Here is a 21225-nt window from a genome sequence, read left to right as displayed (position 1 = left end):
AGTTCTCAAGACGTGGTCGCCTTGGAAGACCCTCAAGGAGCAATGATTCCTCATCCAGTGACTACGAGAGGAGGCTCTATCACAAATGCAAGAAAACTGGACATTCCATTCAAGATTGTCCTCAGTGGGAAAAGGAATCAAAGATGAAGAAATACAAGGATTACAGTTCTAATGATGCGAAGAAAAAGAAGAAATCCACAAAATCTTCATCATCAAAATCCTCAAAGCCTTCATATCACAAGAAGAGCAGCTCCAAGAAGGCTAGGGCATTCATTGGCAAGGAAATGGACTCTGAGGCTGAATCTGAAGAAAGTGATGAAGAGGAGACATCTGAGGAGTCCGAATCCGGAGTGGCGAGCCTAGCTCTCACTACTGCATTCGTCAGCAAGTCTATTTTCAACACCGAAGAAAATGACCTCACCAACAAGGCTGATGAAGGCGATGATGACTATGCTCCCACCTATTACTTCATGGCAAAGGGCACCAAGGTACTCAAATATACCTCCTCTGAATCAAGTGAGAATGAATCTGATGAAAACCTTAAGCCCAGCTATTCTAAACTTGCTAAGATTGCTGTAAAATAGCAAAGGGCTTTAGAAAAGGTTCAAAACATGCTAGACAAGAGTGATGATATGTTGGGTGAAGAAATGGATCGCACTAAAGCCTTGACTAAAAATCTTCAGAGACTTCAGACTAGGTTTGACAATCTTCAAGGTCATCATAACACTCTCTTATCCGATCATGAGAAGCTTTCTTATGAATTTCTTCAAAGAAAGCAAGACCTTGAGAAGCTAAGAGTGAGTTATGAAGATCTTCAGAAGGAGCACGATTCATTACTTGCTCAACAAATCAGCGCTTCTCAGGAAGAATTTGTTCCTCCATGTTTGAAATGCATTGAACTTGAATCTGCTAATTCTTCACCTGGATGTTCAAATGCTGCTAATATTTCAAATTCTTCACATGCCTCTGCTATCACTAATTCCTCATCTGAGGACATTGCTAGTATCACTGACGATGCAGGGCTAAAGGAATTGTACATGACAGGCATGTACAAAAGCCTCAAAGGGCATCCGACTCTTTGTGATGTGCTTAAAAAGCAGATCATCAACAGGAACCCTAGGAAAGAGGGTATTGCCTTTGAGAGGAAACTCAATGCCGATGATACATATTGGAAGCCTGAGCAGTACCCCAAAACTACATGGGCTACTGCAAAGGGACCTCCAGTTGATCCATCTAACTTATCTGGATTTGCATGTGAATCTCCTCGTTCTGATAATGAGTCATTTGACTCCAACTATAAACTGTTCAAAAATCAGAATGGTGAAGTATTTGCTAGATATGTTGGCACTAACTGCAGGAACGGTTCCCCTATGAAGAAAATCTGGGTTCCCAAAAGATGCCTTGAAAATCTTCAGGTGAATGTCATCATGACGCCACCTGTGAAGAATAGGAACCCCAGATCAAATTCCTCATATGGATCAAATTCTTCATATGGATCCAAGTCCTCATACGGACTAAACTCCTCACATGGATCATATTCCTCAAAAGGATCAAATTCCTCATATGAACATCATCGTGATAACCCGTCTATTTCGTAGGGAAGATCTAAGGATTACGGATATGTGCATTATTCTTCAAATCATTATGTCCATAAGTCCTCGAAGAATTTCTCTGCTTACTCTTATGCTTACTCTAACCCCTCTTATGTGAAACTAAATGGACTGGCTTCTATGCCATCCTTCTCGTATGGAGCTCGCAGAATGATGAACTCTTTGCCACCCCTTCAGATGTGGGTGGTGAAGAAAAGGAACTAATCTCTTCTGCAGGGTCAGGTCTCCAGACGTACGTAATCGTCTGAAGAATTTGCTGGAGACCTGAGTGTTCCTGAAAGGACGCATGCTAATCATGAAGAAATGAATTTTCATTTCTCACGTCCTCATACTGCTTTATCTGCTCTTTTGCTTGATGAAATTGATCTGATGAATTGATGTCATATTCTTCACTGATGAAGTATATGAGTTTGTAAGCTACACTAATTCATCTACAGGATGATCAACCCAAAGCCACTGAGTGGGTCCTCAATAGTGGATGTACAAATCACATGACTGGTGACAAGAATCTATTGATGGATGCTCCATTATCTCCATCGCATCTGAAGCATATCATCTTTGCTGACAAAGGCAAAAGTTAGGTATTGGGTCTAGGTAAGGTTGCAATCACAAAGGATCGACACATGGACAAAGTCATGCTTGTTGAGTCCTTAGGATACAACCTTATGTCTGTCTCAATGCTTTGTGATCTTGATATGGTTGTTGTCTTTGGCAAATACCGTTGTGTTGTGGTTATGGAAGCTAACAATTCCAAAGTCTTCGAAGGCTTTAGGAGAGGAGACCTGTATATTGTTGATTTCTCTACAGGACCACAACCAGCCGTGTGTCTACTTGCAAAAGCTTCAGAAGGCTAGCTCTGACATCGACGACTTGGTCATGCAGGCATGAGAAATTTGCACACGCTTGCGAAGAAGAAGCATGTCATTGGCATCGAGAATGTCAAATTCCTCAAGGATCACCAATGCAGAGCCTGTGAAGCTGGGAAGATGACAAAGGCCAAGCATCCAGCGAAGACTATCATGACCACTACTCGTCCATTTGAACTGCTTCACATGGATCTCTTCGGTCCTAAACATTATTCTCGATACACATGGGTACACATTGTTACTTACAAACATGAAGTGCAGGAAGTCTTCAAACAATTTTCCTCGAGGGCTTCAACCAACTTTGGTGTGAAGATCAATCACATCAGAAGTGACAATGGAACCGAGTTCAAGAATCCTGGTCTAGATGACTATCTTGATGAACTTGGTATTACTCATGAGTTATCTGCTCCTTACACTCCTTAGCAGAACGGCGTCGTGGAGCGCAAGAACAGGACTCTTGCTGAGATGGCTCACACTATGCTTGATGAATACAAAATGCCTCGGCGGTTCTGGATTGAGGCAATTGATACTACATGCCACATCATCAATAGAGTATATCTTCACAAATTCCTCAATAAGACTGCCTATGAACTCCTCACTAATAAGAAACCCAATGTAAGTTATTTCAAAGTCTTTGGTGCTAAATGTTGGATTAGAGATCCTCATCACAACTCAAAATTTGCACCGAAAGCACATGAAGGTTTTATGCTTGGTTACGGAAAGGACTCGCACACCTACAGAGTCTTCAACAATGTTCTTCACAAGGTTGTTGAAACTATAGATGTGCGGTTCGATGAAACTAATGGCTCGCAAAGAGAGCACCTACCTACTATGATAGATGAACCAGCACCTGAGGAAACTATCAAGTTCAAGGCTACTGAGCATGTCATTCCTACTGAAGAATCTGCTGAAGAATTCATTCCAGAACATGAAGAACGTCGAGCTAATGCACCTGAAGAAAATACTGAAGAAAATGGTGCTGAAGAGAATGCTGATCAAATTCTTCAACGACAACCAGCTCATCCTCGCATTGCAAAAGAAGTGCAAGTTGAAAAGATCATCAATGACATCGAAGCATCAGGTCCTCTCACACGCTCAAAAGCTTCACATTTATCTAACTTTTGTGGGCACTATGCTTTTGTCTCTAGCACAGAGCCCACTAAGGTAGATGAAGCATTTCTGGAGCCTGAGTGGATTCAGGCCATGCAAGAAGAACTACATCAGTTTGAGCTCAATAATGTCTGGGAACTGGTCAAACGTCCAGATCCTCGCAAGCACAATATCATTGGCACAAAGTGGATCTACCGCAACAAGCAAGATGAAAATGGCCTTGTGGTGAGGAATAAGGCACGACTCGTAGCTCAAGGCTACACACAGGTTGAAGGAATTGATTTCGATGAAACTTTTGCACCTGTTGCTAGACTTGAGGCTATTCGCATATTACTTGCTTATGCTAACCATCATGATATCACTTTATATCAAATGGATGTGAAAAGTGCATTCCTCAATGGTAAGCTTGAGGAAGAAGTGTATGTTGCTCAACCCCCAGGTTTTGAAGATCCAAAAAATCCTGACAAAGTCTTCAGACTCAACAAGGCCCTCTATGGCCTCAAGCAGGCCCCACGGGCGTGGTATGATACCTTGAAGGAATTCTTCATGAAGAAAGGCTTCAAACCCGGTTCACTTGACCCTACTCTTTTCACTAAATCTTATGATGGTGAATTGTTTGTGTGCCAAATATATGTTGATGATATTATCTTTGGATGTACTGACCAACGTTATAGTGATGAATTTGTCTATATGATGAGTGAATAATATCAAATGTCTATGATGGGAGAGTTGAAATTCTTCTTAGGTATTCAAATTCATCAACAACGCAATGGCATATTCATATCTCAGGAGAAATACCTCAAGGACGTACTGAGGAAATTCGGCATGCAAGATTGCAAAGGCGTCAAAATTCCTATGCCCACAAATGGCCATCTATGCACTGATGAAAATGGTATCGACTTCGATCATAAGGTATACCGCTCCATGATTGGCTCTTTATTGTACTTATGTGCATCTAGGCCAGATATAATGCTTAGTGTTTGCATGTGTGCCCGATTTCAAGCTACACCGAAGGAATCACACCATAAGGCTGTGAAGCATATTCTTCGATATCTAGCTCACACACCAACACTTGGATTATGGTACCCCAAGGGCTCGGCTTTTGATCTCATTGGATATTCTGACTCTGACTATGCTGGTGATCATGTGTACCGCAAGTCAACATCTCGTACATGTCATTTCCTCGGACGATCTTTGGTCTGTTGGTCCTCGAAGAAACAGAACTGTGTATCACTATCTACTGCTAAAGCTGAGTATATTGCCGTTGGTTCTTGCTGTGCTCAATTGCTATGGATGAAGCAAACTCTCAAGGACTATGGCGTCAACATGAAGAATGTGCCTCTCTTCTGTGACAATGAGAGTGCCATCAAGATTGCTCACAACCCAGTTCAGCACTTGAAGACAAAGCACATTCAGATTCGTCTTCATTTTCTTCGTGATCATGTGTTGAAGGGCAACATTTCTATTGAGCATGTGAAGACTGAAGAACAGCTAGCCGATATCTTCACAAAGCCCTTGGATGAGAAGAGATTTAGCAAGTTGCGGTGTGAGCTAAATATCCTAGAATCTTCAAATGTTCTTTGAAAAAGGACACTCATCCTAACACTTATGCAAAATTGATGACTTAGATGTGCAACAGATGAAGAAACATTTTTCTTCAATCAATGAAGAATAACACTCTTAGTGTGAAGAAATTAATGAAGAATTTGATTCTCAGAACCCTACGATAATTGTACGCGGTGTTTGAAATCATCATTCTTATACGTGGGTCACGCCACCACCAAAAGTTGAAATTCCTCAATTGTTCATATTCTTCAACTTTGCATTGTCTTCATAGTTTCCGTCGTTTTTCTTCATTGGCTATATATATATATGAGTTTATGTCCTCTACAACATTCCCTTATTGCTAATTCTTCAAGTTGGTTTTTCTGCCAAGTGAATGTGATCGGACCCTTTCCCTCTATGCTATACTCAACCCAATCTATTCACAAATTCTTCATGTGCGTTCTATTTGGAACTCGTTCAAAATCTTCACTGTGTCCTTGTCAGCTGAAGAAATTGTGAACGGAACTTTAAAACCTATCTTATCTAAATTTTCGGCTTTGCCGCTCAAACCGTTCCGCATCCCATGATATACTTATCCTTTCACCCACGATCGCACATGATCTCCACCTCTCAGTACGTGGGTGACACATGTCAAGCGAATGAGAAGGGTCAGGGGCACGTTCGTCCAATTTCTTCGGGCGAACAGTTTTTCAATGTGGCTATAAATACCCCTCTTCCCCTTCCTCACTTCTTTTAATCCGCTCGACCTCTCTCCAGCTCGAGCTTCTCAAACCCTAGCGCCGCCGCTACTTCATCGTTGCCGGTGAGGAAGAGCTTCACTGCCTCAACCTCGTCGCCGCCGTACTCGCGCCGACCGCGGAAATCTTCACTCCGCCGCCGCCGTAGCCGTCTTCCTCCGCCGAGTTAGGGCGTGCAAGATCTACACAGACGAACTTCACCTCTCCACTTCACTGTTTGTCATGTTCTTCATCCAGGGTAATTAAAAGTTACTTTTACTTCCCTCGCTGATTTGAATGATTATCTACAAAATTTTCGAAGGTGTTTTTCTTCATATCTTCACACACTAAACACCTCACAAGTCATCTGTTCTTGATTCGTTTCTCTAAGCATCATTTTTCTTCAAGATTCCTCAATTGTGTGGATCTTTGATCTATACAACTCTGGAACGTAAGAAAAAGAACGCTTAGTGAAATTCTTCAAGACTCATCTGGTCAAATTCCTCAAACTTGTTCTTTTTGAAAAACCTTCTGAGAACGCATATGACCTCTCCAAATTCCTCGCAACTATACTCTGTTCACAGGTACTCATGTCAGCTGCTGAATCACTAGGTTCTCATCAACTTAACTCATTTGCAGCATTCCTCAAAGAAAAGTTGCATTCTTCTTCAGAGAATTCGATTGTTCAAATTCCTCAACTGAAGAAAATGGCTGATGGTAAAAGGCCACAGAAAGGAGGAAAGAAGCCTGAGGTTATGACTGCCTTTGAGATCCCTGATGACATCTATGCTGGGTACTGCACACCTCCTGAGGAAGATAAAAATCAGCGCAAGGTGCGCATTCAGAAAATTGAAAGGAGATGGGCAAGAGAATGGAGGGAGTACAGGTATGTAACTCCAAAGTACATGAAGAAATTCGCACACAATCCTCCATGCCCAAGAGCTCCATTGGCACCTGGCCAAATAGTAGATCCCACCAGCCTCAAGCACGGTGAGGACTATCCTGATGAATGGGCCAAGCGCCAAGCCAAGTTGGCTAAGCAAGCCAGAGAAGTAGTGAGGAAATTCAATGAAGATTCTGCTGCTGCTGCCTCTGCTGAGGCCTCTGCTGTCAAGCCAAAGAAGGCTATGTCAAAGAAGCCCGCGCGCAAGCCAAGTGCTTCACCAACAGTGCCCTCAAGGCCAAGTTCCTCAGCAATGCCCTCACGACCAGAATCCTCAAAGCCCTCACGGCAAATTCCTCATACTGCTCCTGCTCCTCCAAAGCCATCAGCTATTCCGACAAAGTCCTCAGCACCTGTGCATCTTGCCTCGTGCCAAAGGACTGTAGGCATCTCCATTGCCTCAGGTGTCTCAGCTAGTTCCTCAGCTGCACCAAATTCCTCAATGGGACTGTCACAGCCCTAGAATTGTTTGCATTAGTTGCATAAGAGAGCATCCATGCATCATGTCTAAATTCTAAAACTTGAATTGAGGATTGTTGAAACCTCAGAAATCTGATTAAAAGAAGGGCAAGCACCCTTTAAATAGCATTCTGTGAATCCAAAATGCCCTAAAAATAGTTTTGTGAATTTTGGCAAGAGTTATATTTCAAACCAAAATTCTGGAACATTTTCAAGGAATTATTTTTGGGACTCTGAATTTAAATCAATAAGTATTTGACTTTTGGATTATATTCAGTTATATAGAATATATTTTAAAAGGCCCTGAAATTATTTATGTGCCTTTGGAATAGTCCATAATGGCAACATACAAATATTCAGAAGGTTTTGCCCTGCTTTGATTTACTTGTGATTTTGAATCAGTGGCAAAATGATTAAATAAAAGGAAAACAACACTGATAATAAAACAGAGCAGTTTTTACCTGGCCTCACCTGTGAAGCCCACTAGAGAGGCCAGCCCACCTACGCGGCCCGCTACTGTACCGGCCCAGCCCACCTCCACCTCCCCGTCGTCTTCCTCCCCTTGCCCCGAAGCAGCTGCGTGCCAGCAGCAGCGCACACAGGAGGCCTCCACCTCCTGCTTCGTGGTGGCAGTCTCCCTGGCCTCCTAACCGCGCCACGGAGACGCCCGCGGCCCCCTCGACCCTCTCTGGCTCTCCTAGCGCCTCTTCTCCCTCTCTGGTTCTCTTCTCGCAGCCGCCCGAGAATGTCGTCGTCGCCGCCGACGCGCACCGCCGTGGCCACAGCCACTGCCTCGCCTCGCCGATGCGCTCAGAGGCTCCGCCTCGACCCCCTCTTCCTCCTCACCGAGCCACGCCCCGCGGGAGCCCCTACAACGCCGCCATCAGCTCCGTCTTCTTCCTCGGACTCCGACGGCCGCCGTCCTCGATTCTCCGTCGTCAGCACCTCCCCCGAGCCGCTGAGCCTACCCGTCGACCCGCTGTGAGCTCCCGGTCCTTTCCCCCTTAACCACGCCGTCGTTTTCGCCCCGTAGCTGCTGCCCCGCGAGCACCCGAAGCTTGCCGCCGCTGTGCCTCGACGCCGTCGTGGCTAGAGCCACGGTAGCTCGAAGCCGAGCACATTGCTGTGCTCAGCATGCTTCCAGGAGCCGGGCGCGCCCACCCATTCGACCTACCGTGCCCCCTAGCGCCAACCCGCACCAACCCCGAACTCCGGCCGCCGCCTAGCTCCCCGCCGCCGCCTACTCCGGCCATACCAGCCTCCGCCGTCTGCCCTGCTGGCTGCGCCGCACTCACCGCTGCCATTAGATGCAAATGGCGAGGCAAATGGTCGCTCGTAGCTCAATCCCGAGCGAACTCCACCACGATTTGAGGTTGCCGCCGCTGCCACTAATTACGCCATTAGGCTAACCTTAGGACAATGACAGTGGGCCCCGTGCCCTAGTTAACCCCAGATTTATTCTCAGTTTATTTTAGGTTAATACAGCTGGCCCCACGTGTCAGTTTGACCTGGCCACGTCACCGTTGACCTGGTCCGACACGTCAGCCACAAAAACCAGCCCCGGGTCACTGACCAGTGGGCCCCACTGGTCAGGTTTGACCCGGACCAGTCCTGTTGACTTGGTGAGATCTTCATGACGTCAGGCTGACGCAGTAATCCTCTTCTGCATTTTAAATAAATCTAAATGATTTATTTATTTCAGAAAATATCCAAAACTTTGAAAAATCATAGAAAATAATCTATAACTCAGATTGAAAAGATTTATATATGAAAAATTATCAGAAAAATTCAAGGAATCCATCTGTACCATTTTCATGCATGTTTGAGCAAGTTAACTTCACTGTTTAGGATGAAACATGATTAGGGAAAATTTCATAATAGGTTTGGAGTTGGAATTTGATATAGTTTTGAATTCCACTTCAATTTAAACGACTTTCTATTGCATTAGCCCAAATCACAACATATTGCCATGTCATGATCATGCATCATATTGTTGCATTGCATTGATTGTATTCTTCCTTGTTTGCCGGTAATTGCCCCCTCTCAGTAGACGTTGTTTCCGACGACGTGATCGATGACACCGATGAAGAGCTATTCTATCTTCAGAACTGCCAGGCAAGCAAAACCCCCTTGTTCATTCCGATACAATCCCCCTCTCTCGCTCCTGCTCTCTTTTACTGCATTAGGACAACAACGATCATCTGTTACTTGTTGCGGTAGTTGAACCCCTTATCCTCTGCATGACCTGTCATTGCCACAGTAAATAGATGAAACCCACTAGCATGAGTAGGAGTTGTTTGAGCCCTGATGTGCCTACTCATTCATGTTTGCTTGTCATGCCTACTATTGCTTAGAGTTGTGTCAGGTCTGATTCATCGGGGATGAATTGGAAAGTTGTGAACATGTCCTACTGTGTGTGAGCTAAGTGTGTGAACATGTTTTGGTAAAGGTAGCGGTGAGAGGCCATGTAGGAGTACATGGTGGGTTGTCTCATTGAAACCGTCCTCAGGAACTGAGTTCTGTGTCTGTGATCCATGAACAGCTACTACCACTCATTGGGATCCTTAATTGACCCTCTCGGCTTCTTAATCACCCTAGTACTCTGTCCAGGAGTTGCAACTAGTTTCTGGTGTTTGTAGGTTATGTGTTGGCGGCCGTGCGTAGCGCTGACCCTAGGGGTGGGCTATGTTGCGGTAGATACACCGTGGCACGGTGTACCGGGCGCCCGTTTGGTGTCTCGGGAACCCTGTTCACATCGTTCGGGGCCGTATGTGGAAACCTTGGCCGGACTCCCTGTGGATGGAACCTGGATAGGCGATAAACCTGGACTAGAGACTTAAGTGTTTAGGTAGGCCGTGGCCGACACCCTCGCGAGGCTTCCGCTTGAAGGTTGCCGAGATACATGACGTGTACATGGTGGTAAGTGGTGGGAGCATGTGTGAAGAAGTACACCCCTGCAGGGTTATCATTATCTATTCGAATAGCCGGATTCCTCGGATATGGAAACTTGGACCCCTTGCATAGTTCATAGACAATTGAAAGTGGATACCCTAAAAATCGCAAGATAAGCGTGAGTGCTATGGATGGCCTTCTCGTAGGGAGACGGGAGCAGATCCATAGTGGTGTATTGAATGGTGAATATGCGGACTCGTGTGCGCCACCTCAAAAGTGTTACTTGAAGTCGTAGTTTAAGATAGCCACCGAGTCAAAGCTAGCTTGCTGCAGTTAAACTCCACCACCCCCCCTTTTGTTGATACCGATGCATATGTAGCTAGTTCTGATGTAAGTCTTGCTGAGTACTTTTGTACTCACGTTTGCTTAATTTATGTTTTGCAGAGAGACTCCAGTCTCGCTAGTAGTTTCACATGGACTTCGACGTTATCTTGATACCTCAGCTACGATCTTGTGCCCTCGGCAGGATCTGGTAGATAGTCAGGCTTCTTAGCCTTTTTCATTTGTAGATGTCTGTACTCAGACGTGTTAAGCTTCCGCATGTGCTTTGCATTGTATGCTATGATTGTTGGGTCATGAGCCCCATGTTTGTAATATCACGCTCCTCGGATCCTAGTGAATAAATACTTGAGTCGTAGAGTTATGTTGTGATGCCATGTTGTATTTACACATATCGAGCATATTGTGTGTATGATTGAAATGCTTTGTATGTGTGGGATCCGACAATCTAGTTGTTTATCCTTGGCAGCCTCTCTTATGGGGAAATGTAGACTTGTGCTTCCATGAGCCATAGTAGTCTGCTACAGCCCGGTTCACCGGAATCCTGCTAGCCCAGCACTACTGCTCAGGACACTTGTCTGGCCGGCATGTGTTTCACTTCGGTCCTGTGTCAGTCCCTTCGGGGAAATGTCACGCGGTGACATCCGGAGTCCTGCCTAGCCTGCTACAGCCCGGGTTCCCGGAGTCCTGTTAGCCCAGTGCTACAGCCCGGATTCACACGCTGCTGACCGACATGCTCGATGTGATTCATGTATGCCTGTCCCCATAGGTTAGTGTCGCTTTGGGTTCACGACTAGCCATGTCGGCCCGGGTTCTCTGTCATATGGATGCTAGTGACACTATCATATACGTGAGCCAAAAGGCGCAAACGGTCCTGGGCCATGGTAAGGCGACACCCGTGGGAATACCGTGCGTGAGGCCGCAAAGAGATATGAGGTGTTACCGGCTAGATCGATGTGACTTGGAATCGGGGTCCTGACAGCGTTGGTATCAGAGCCTGACTGCCTGTAGGACTACCAAGCCAACTGGTCGAAGTCGAGTCTAGAACTGCTTTAGTTATATAAGGGAATTGATTGTGGAAGGGAACGTAAGGCTCTTTTACTCCTTATCCTCATGAACTTCTGATCTGAGTCATCTTATCCTTTCTACGGGGTTAAGAACTAGGTTTCTCTTCTATCTCTCACGATGACGTGTTACTAAACTGTAGTTGCCTAGGATTGTTGAGTTAAAGCCTCAGTTCAGTTCCTACTACTTCCATATGTTCATAGCTGGCACCAGAACCTTGGTATGATGTTGTTAAGTGGTTATGCCACCATTTTTGCAGATTGTCTCAAATCTTTTTGAGCAATTACAGCCGTTATGCTGTCCGAGTCATCCCAGGTCTCTAAATAGTCTGATGCATTTGCAAATCCTTTCTTTCCATTTCTGATATCCTTTTGGGCTAGATTAACCACACTAATCGGTGAGTTGAGGCACTCTGTTGCCTCGGCATATAGGTTGGAGCTAGTATTATGACCCTAGGTGTCTTAGAGGATCACCTAGTAATCTAGCCATATCTTGTGTTCCCAGTGTGATAATTCTGGCCATCGTTCTCGAAAGTATCCCGTGATGCCATTTAGTTAGTAGGTATTCTACTCCTGGGTTCTTGAACCCGAGATTCACCCTACTTACTTCATACTGATAGTGTTTGTTAGTTCCTTTAGAATATTAGTAACCTTTGCGATAGTCCTCGAGGTCCGTGGTATTTCCTTCTTCCAAATACTATGAACCACCTATGGCAGAAGTTTGTTGTATCAAAAGATCACAACCAGAGTGCTCTTAATGAGTTCTCCATTCTGCATTGTGAATCTGCCAGTCCTACCTATCTGCATGGGTTGTCCGGAAGAAATGTTGAGCTTTGCTCGACATACTAATCCATGCATCCACAACTCAGAAAATTATATGTTCCTTGAGTTGTTCCTCTTTAGTTGTATTCCGACCATCTTCTATCAGTTGATAGCCAAGGGTATGTGTGCATTCGTGTTATCGATGCTTATTATTCTTGTGATCCGTCAAGCCGTTCTATTTCAGAATGGATAGGAGAAACAAACTCCAGAACCTCATCCATATCTCGGATTGGGTCAAAGCAATTGTATTCCGTGGATCAAAATGCCAATCCAGCTTTTGCTCTGCTCTACCTTGGAGTATTACCCACTTTATGCCAGGAACGTCATGAGAATTGCACCTTCTCTTATGAATTCTTGATGCAGTGATACTCTCGCCATCATCGTTCATTCCTCGGTCCCGTGTTGTTGTAACCGGATTGCCGACAAGTGAACCATGATGTGTGAAATCTATACTCCTAGCAACCGTGTTGCTTGGTAGTTAATGGACACTATTCTCATTCTTAGCGTGTTGGTTATCAAATCATCATCCTAAGATTGATCGTGCTACCTAGTCCTTATTTCCGGTGCACTCTTCGATCAATGAGTTAGGATTGTGTCAATCCCTCACTCCTTGATCATATCATCTTGCCCTGAAAAGAAAGATTGTTCTCGAGCTTAATAACTTATCGGTGGTTTGTGATTTTCCGAATATCTTCTCGGAAGTATTACCAGGTTGTCACCTGACCGCTATGTTGAGCTCGTGATCATGTTGGTTTTTCTCTAAACCATCCATTCTCCAAGAATCTGTGTTGGTTACCCCCTGAGCTGGTTGGTTAAGCTAAACAACAACTTGGAGAGTTGGAAGATAAAAGCTTAATCTACTTAGTTCACTCTTAAGGTATATCCTTGTGTGTGTGTTGAAGAAAGATGATATCTTCACCAATTGGTCCTCGTGATCAGTTGTTGGATCTGTTGTCTTGTCAAAACTTTGACTTGAGTATGGGCTATTGTCGAGTCAAATCAGAACCAACGATGTTCGTAGTGTTGTCTTACTCGTGGTTGATCACTCGAGAATACACCATTACATCTTTTGGTCTGACCAATGCTATCACCGTGTTCACATGATGGTGGAAGTCCAGTGATATGGAAATTCCGATGAGTTGTTATTGAGCCCATCAGCAACATTTTGTCTCCTCCATGATTCGTGTTGAACATCCAGCTAGTGTTGGAAATTTTGTAAGCATTATCTTCGTGATCCGTTCATGAAGCCTATGCTTGGATGAAAGGAGTGACTTCCTTTGATTCACGTCCATTAGATGTAAGTTGTCGCCGTGAATTCAAGAAAGCTTGTTTTTGTTTCCTCTAGAATCATCCCAAGTCAGTCATGCACGTGCGAAGTACTCTATGGTCTGATAGACTGATCATCTTCATTCCATACGTAACCCTAGCACACCAAGCCACTGATTGACTTGTTCAGGGAGAAGAAGTTCTCCATAAGAGCTAATCATATGACTTATGCAAGGACTTCGATATCCTTGATGATGGTTCCCAACCAGGACTCGGTAGTGTTTCATTGTAAGACCACCATGTGGTCATGCTTGTCTGGGACAGCGTGTTCACATGTGTTTAGCAGCACCAGCTCATGTTTTGGAGCTTACCACCATAGTTCATTCCCCCGAGAATCTCGCAACGTCGTCTCATCGATTTGTGTTGCAAACTTCCTTTTTCTGGACATGCTGTCTGAAATATCCTGTTACCAGCCAGATCTGAATCTCAGGCAGATATGATGGTTGGAACGTTTCGCAAGAGCTATAATATTGGTTTCTCTATAACCCGGTAAAGTGGATGTTGTGGCCAACGCACCCGGCCGAAAGACTTATTATTGTAGTATCTTGATTGAGAAAGTTGGTCACCTCCCCATAAGGATTTCGTAGGATTTACTCCAATAGCTGTTCCTTATGGATTTTTGTGTTCCCAAAGTCCGACCTTACTTGATGTCCTAGATATCAAACCATACCTATAAATGGGTTATCCTAGCACATCAAGGAGAACATTAGAAGCGGAGAGATAAATGTCTCTCGGTCGATCATCCAGATTTCATTCCCTTGGCCTCGCCAAGGTGAAATCTGAGAAAGTGTTATCTTCTTTTGCACCCGCATTGTCCATCACTATTCATCATGGTAGTAAGATGTGTTGCCAGGATCCTCGGCACGGATGTTGGTAAGACCTTGATGAGTATGGAAATGCTCAAGTTCTTGAGAGCACGCTCAGGCACTAGGTTCTGATGTTGTCGTTAACTGGAATGTGCCTCCATTTCTCTCAGTTGTTTGATAGCCATCCAATTGGTAGAATCACCTTTGCCGGTGAACCTTCTCCCCAGTTACTAGAATCATTCCCAACATTTGCATTTTGTTCCCAGCTTACACCTCAGTAGTTGTTGTTCAGGATCATCTTCAAAAATGGACTTACCATGGGTCTCATCCATTTCCGATGATAAGCAAAAATCATCCATTGCGTTGTCTTCAACAAGATAGTCCACATCATCCATCCTAGTCGGAGTATGCCATTCTTTCGAACCCCTTCCAACGATCGATTGTGATTACCTCAGGCTGGTATAGAGAGTTTCAATGATCTTTGTATCAAAAGTAATTCTTTTTTCCACTTAAGGGAAATGCTCTACGAGTCATTTTTACCTAAGGTGTCCCATTTTGGAATCATGGCAATTACCTCCTCGCTACTTTGAAACCATGCACCATCCTACTCCAGCGTGGAATTGTTGCCTACCAATTTGAACCTTTATCATCCGCTTCTTACCATCACCCCTGATGTGTGCTTTGTGTCTCAACTCAAGAGGTGTTCTTACGTCTCATTCCGTGAGTTGATCTTGTATCCACTCTTGTGAGGTTGTCTTGCTCTCTGGTCGCCATGTTGGATGAAGTTCTCGAAGCAAAGATGTCAAGATCAATATGATGCAATGAATCAACATCTTCGAGAAGACCAATTGGATCGTGAAGATTGTGTTAGCTTGTGTCCCTCTGTCTTCTTACCTCACGTCTTGAATCTCGGGGCGAGCTTCTTGTTTAGTGGGGGTGAGTTGTCACAGCCCTAGAATTGTTTGCATTAGTTGCATAAGAGAGCATCCATGCATCATGTCTAAATTCTAAAACTTGAATTGAGGATTGTTGAAACCTCAGAAATCTGATTAAAAGAAGGGCAAGCACCCTTTAAATAGCATTCTGTGAATCCAAAATGCCCTAAAAATAGTTTTGTGAATTTTGGCAAGAGTTATATATCAAACCAAAATTCTAGAACATTTTTAAGGAATTATTTTTGGGACTCTGAATTTAAATCAATAAGTATTTGACTTTTGGATTATATTCAATTATATAGAATATATTTTAAAAGGCGCTGAAATTATTTATGTGCCTTTGGAATAGTCCATAATGGCAACATACAAATATTCAGAAGGTTTTGCCCTGCTTTGATTTACTTGTGATTTTGAATCAGTGGCAAAATGATTAAATAAAAGGAAAACAACACAGATAATAAAACAGAGCAGTTTTTACCTGGCCTCACCTGTGAAGCCCACCAGAGAGGCCAGCCCACCTACGCGGCCCGCTACTGTACCGGCCCAGCCCACCTCCACCTCCCCGTCGTCTTCCTCCCCTTGCCCCGAAGCAGCTGCGTGCCAGCAGCAGCGCACACAGGAGGCCTCCACCTCCTGCTTCGCGGTGGCAGCCTCCCTGGCCTCCTAACCGCGCCACGGAGACGCCCGCGGCCCCCTCGACCCTCTCTGGCTCTCCCAGCGCCTCTTCTCCCTCTCTGGTTCTCTTCTCGCAGCCGCCCGAGAACGCCGTCGTCGCCGCCGACGCGCACCGCCGTGGCCACAGCCACTGCCTCGCCTCGCCGATGCGCTCAGAGGCTCCGCCTCGACCCCCTCTTCCTCCTCACCGAGCCACGCCCCGCGGGAGCCCCTACAACGCCGCCATCAAATCCATCTTCTTCCTCGGACTCCGACGGCCGCCGTCCTCGATTCTCCGTCGTCAGCACCTCCCCCGAGCCGCTAAGCCTACCCGTTGACCCGCTGTGAGCTCCCGGTCCTTTCCCCCTTAACCACGCCGTCATTTTCACCCCGTAGCTGCTGCCCCGCGAGCACCCAAAGCTCGCCGCCGCTGTGCCTCGACGCCGTCGTGGCTAGAGCCACGGTAGCTCAAAGCCGAGCACACTGCTGTGCTCAGCACGCTTCCAGGAGCCGGGCGCGCCCACCCATTCGACCTACCGTGCCCCCTAGCACCAACCCGCACCAACCCCGAACTCCGGCCGCCGCCTAGCTCCCCGCCGCTGCCTACTCCGGCCATACCAGCCTCCGTCGTCTGCCCTGCTGGCTGCGCCGCACTCACCGCTGCCATTAGACGCAAACGGCGAGGCAAATGGTCGCCCGTAGCTCAATCCCGAGCGAACGCCGCCACGGTTTGAGGTCGCCGCCGGCCAAACTCCGGCAAGCTGACGTGGCGGATTAGATTAGTACTAATTACGCCATTAGGCTAACCTTAGGACAATGACAGTGGGCCCCGTGCCCTAGTTAACCCCGGATTTATTCTCTGTTTAGTTTAGGTTAATACAGCCGGCCCCACATGTCAGTTTGAACTGGCCACGTTACCGTTGACCTGGTCCCACACGTCAGCCACAAAAACCAGCCCTGGGTCACTGACCAGTGGGCCCCACTGGTCAGGTTTGACCCGAACCAGTCCTGTTGACTTGGTGACATCATCATGACATCAGGCCGACGTAGTAATCCTCTTCTGCATTTTAAATAAATCTAAATGATTTATTTATTTCAGAAAATATCCAAAACTTTGAAAAATCATAGAAAATAATCTATAACTCAGATTGAAAACATTTATATATGAAAAATTATCAGAAAAATTCAAGGAATCCATCTGTACCATTTCATGCATGTTTGAGCAAGTTAACTCCACTATTTAGGATGAAACATGATTAGGGAAAATTTCATAATAGGTTTGGAGTTGGAATTTGATATAGTTTTGAATTCCACTTCAATTTAAATGACTTTCTGTTGCATTAGCCCAAATCACAACATATTGCCATGTCATGATCATGCATCATATTGTTTCATTGCATTGATTGTATTCTTCCTTGTTTGCTGGTAATTGCCCCCTCTCAGTAGACGTTGTTTCCGACGACGTGATCGATGACACCGATGAAGAGCTATTCTATCTTCAGAAGTGCAAGGCAAGCAAAACCCCCTTGTTCATTCCGATACAATCCCCCCTCTCGCTCCTGCTCTCTTTTACTGCATTAGGACAACAACGATCATCTGTTACTTGTTGCGGTAGTTGAACCCCTTATCCTCTGCATGACCTGTCATTGCCACAGTAAATAGATGAAACCCACTAGCATGAGTAGGAGTTGTTTGAGCCCTGATGTGCCTACTCATTCATGTTTGCTTGTCATGCCTGCTATTGCTTAGAGTTGTGTCAGGTCTGATTCATCGGGGATGAATTGGAAAGTTGTGAACATGTCCTACTGTGTGAGCTAAGTGTGTGAACATGTTTTGGTAAAAGTAGCGGTGAGAGGCCATGTAGGAGTACATGGTGGGTTGTCTCATTGAAACTGTCCTCAGGAACTGAGTTCTGTGTCTGTGATCCATGAACAGCTACTACCACTCATTGGGATCCTTAATTGACCCTCTCGGCTTCTTAATCACCCTAGTACTCTGTCCAGGAGTTGCAACTAGTTTCTGGTGTTTGTAGGTTATGTGTTGGCGGCTGTGCGTAGCACTGACCCTAGGGGTGGGCTATGTTGCGGTAGATACACCGTGGCACGGTGTACCGGGCGCCCGTTTGGTGTCTCGGGAACCCTGTTCACATCGTTCGGGGCCGTATGTGGAAACCTCGGCCGGACTCCCTGTGGATGGAACCTGGATAGGTGGTAAACCTGGACTAGAGACTTAAGTGTTTAGGTAGGCCGTGGCCAACACCCTCGCCAGGCTTCCGCTTGAAGGTTGCCGAGATACATGAGGTGTACATGGAGGTAAGTGGTGGGAGCGTGTGTGAAGAAGTACACCCCTGCAGGGTTATCATTATCTATTCGAATAGCCGGATTCCTCGGATATGGAAACTTGGACCCCTTGCATAGTTCATAGACAAGTGAAAGTGGATACCCTAAAACTCGCAAGATAAGCGTGAGTGCTATGGATGGCCTTCTCGTAGGGAGACGGGAGCAGATCCATAGTGGTGTATTGAATGGTGAATATGTGGACTCGTGTGCGCCACCTCAAAAGTGTTACTTGAAGTCGTAGTTTAAGATAGCCACCGAGTCAAAGCTGGCTTGCTGCAGTTAAACTCCACCACCCCCTTTTGTTGATACCGATGCATATGTAGCTAGTTCTGATGTAAGTCTTGCTGAGTACTTTTGTACTCACGTTTGCTTAATTTATGTTTTGCAGAGAGACTCCAGTCTCGCTAGTAGTTTCGCGTGGACTTCGACGTTAGCTTGATACCTCAGCTACGATCTTGTGCCCTCGGCAGGATCTGGTAGATAGTCAGGCTTCTTAGCCTTTTTCATTTGTAGATGTCTGTACTCATACGTGTTAAGCTTCCGCATGTGCTTTGCATTGTATGCTATGATTGTTGGGTCATGAGCCCCATGTTTGTAATATCACGCTCCTCGGAGCCGAGTGAATAAATAGTTGAGTCGTAGAGTTATGTTGTGATGCCATGTTGTATTCACACATATCGAGCATATTGTGTGTATGATTTAAATGCTTGGTATGTGTGGGATCCGACAATCTAGTTGTTTATCCTTGGCAGCCTCTCTTATGGGGAAATGTAGACTTGTGCTTCCATGAGCCATAGTAGTCTGCTACAGCCCGGTTCACCGGAGTCCTGCTAGCCCAGCACTACTGCTCAGGACACTTGACTGGCCGGCATGTGTTTCACTTCGTTCCTGTGTCTGTCCCTTCGGGGAAATGTCACGCGGTGACATCCGGAGTCCTGCCTAGCCTGCTACAGCCCGGGTTCCCGGAGTCCTGTTAGCCCAGTGCTACAGCCCGGATTCACACGCTGCTGACCGACATGCTCGATGTGATTCATGTATGCCTGTCCCCATAGGTTAGTGTCGCTTTGGGTTCACGACTAGCCATGTCGGCCCGGGTTCTCTGTCATATGGATGCTAGTGACACTATCATATACGTGAGCCAAAAGGCGCAAACGGTCCCGGGCCATGTTAAGGCGACACCCGTGGGAATACCGTGCGTGAGGCCGCAAAGAGATATGAGGTGTTACCGGCTAGATCGATGTGACTTGGAATCGGGGTCCTGACAGGGACCCTCTCTACTGAAGACAAAGTCCGCTGCTGGACGAGGTCCTCGCCCAAGTCCTCAGAAGAAGCAAGTCGCTTTCCAAGTGCCGTCTGAAGAAGACGAAGCTGATGATGATGAACTTGCAGAAATCATTAGAGATAGGCAAGTCAGGGCCGCTAGAGCCAAGGGAACAGATGTGCCACTGCTTTTGGATCCCAAGTTGATCCTCGAATACATTGATGTTTGGCACAAGGACCCCAACACTCCCATGCCTGATTTCAAGCTGACTCCTGGCCAAAGTCACATGCTGACCCAGTTCATTCAAGAAGAAAAGTGGAAATTTGAGAAGGCCAGGCAGATCAAGAAAGCACAATACAAGAAAGAGCGCTATCTGAAGAAAAATGCTATCTCTATGACAACTGAAGAACTTGTCACTACTCAATCTGAGATCAAGAAACTCAGTGATGAATTTGACGCATACCATGCTGATTGGCTTGGAGCCAAAGTTCGTTTTGTGAGACTGGCTGATAACTTCACTTCCAATGTTGCTGCCCCAACGCAATAGGAAATTCCTCAGGCTGAAGCATCTGCTCAGCCGACTGAAGAACATGCCAGCACCGCTGATGAAAATCAGGCTACTGAAGAAAACGTGAGTTCCAGGGCTGATGACTGCATTCCAGCCGCTGAAGAAATTGCCAGGGCATCCACTAGTGGTGCGCGTGAAGAAACTGAAGAAATCAGGGCAACTACATCAGTTGTGCCTGAAGAAAATCAACCAGATTCCTCTGCTGCTCCTGCGGCAACACCAACACCGATCCTTCCATCAGCATCAAATGTGAAGAAGACCAAGGCTGCAGAGCATGCAGCAGTGAAGAAAAGGAAAGCATCAGCTACTTCAGATTCTTCAGCTTCGAAGAAGATGAAGCCTTTGACAAGCTCATTTGAAAATCCAATTGATGCTGTTCCTCTCTCCACTATGCCATCAAATGACCTTGTTCCTTTCGATGAAGAATATGAGATCCCTAGCGGATCTGATGAAGAAAATCATTCTGGTGCTTCGTTAGAGCAGATTGATGAAGAAATTGAAGTGGATACGATCCCTTCAACACCTGTTATGTCCTCGCCTATGCCTCAGTTCACAGCTGAAGAGGCCGGCGTTGAAGAAATGGAAGATGAAGATGTGGACGTTGGCTGCTCCACACCAGTGATGAGTGATGAATTCTGGGAAAGTCAGCATCCAAACTCTCCAATGTTCACACCGTTGCAGCAAATACCTCAGTCCCCCGCACAAACTGTTCAAATGGGCTCTGAAGAAACTCACCCCACTTCATCTGTACATGAGGAAATTCCAGCCACTAGCGCTGAAGAAACTGCTGCTGCTGAACATCTGAAGACGCAGACTGCCACTAAAGAGGAACCAGAAATTCCTCAGTCTGAAGAACCTGAGAATGCGATTCCTGAGGTCGTGATGCAACTCACTGACACTCCTCTGCCCAAGCCCAAGGATCCATTCTCACGCAAGCAAAAGTTCAAGG

The sequence above is a fragment of the Triticum urartu genome, chromosome 5 (genome assembly GCF_003073215.2).
Source record: "Triticum urartu cultivar G1812 chromosome 5, Tu2.1, whole genome shotgun sequence".
NCBI classification, from domain to species: Eukaryota; Viridiplantae; Streptophyta; class Magnoliopsida; order Poales; family Poaceae; genus Triticum; species Triticum urartu.
The sequence above is the reverse complement of the archived record's forward strand: the minus strand, read 5'-3'. Positions refer to the sequence as shown.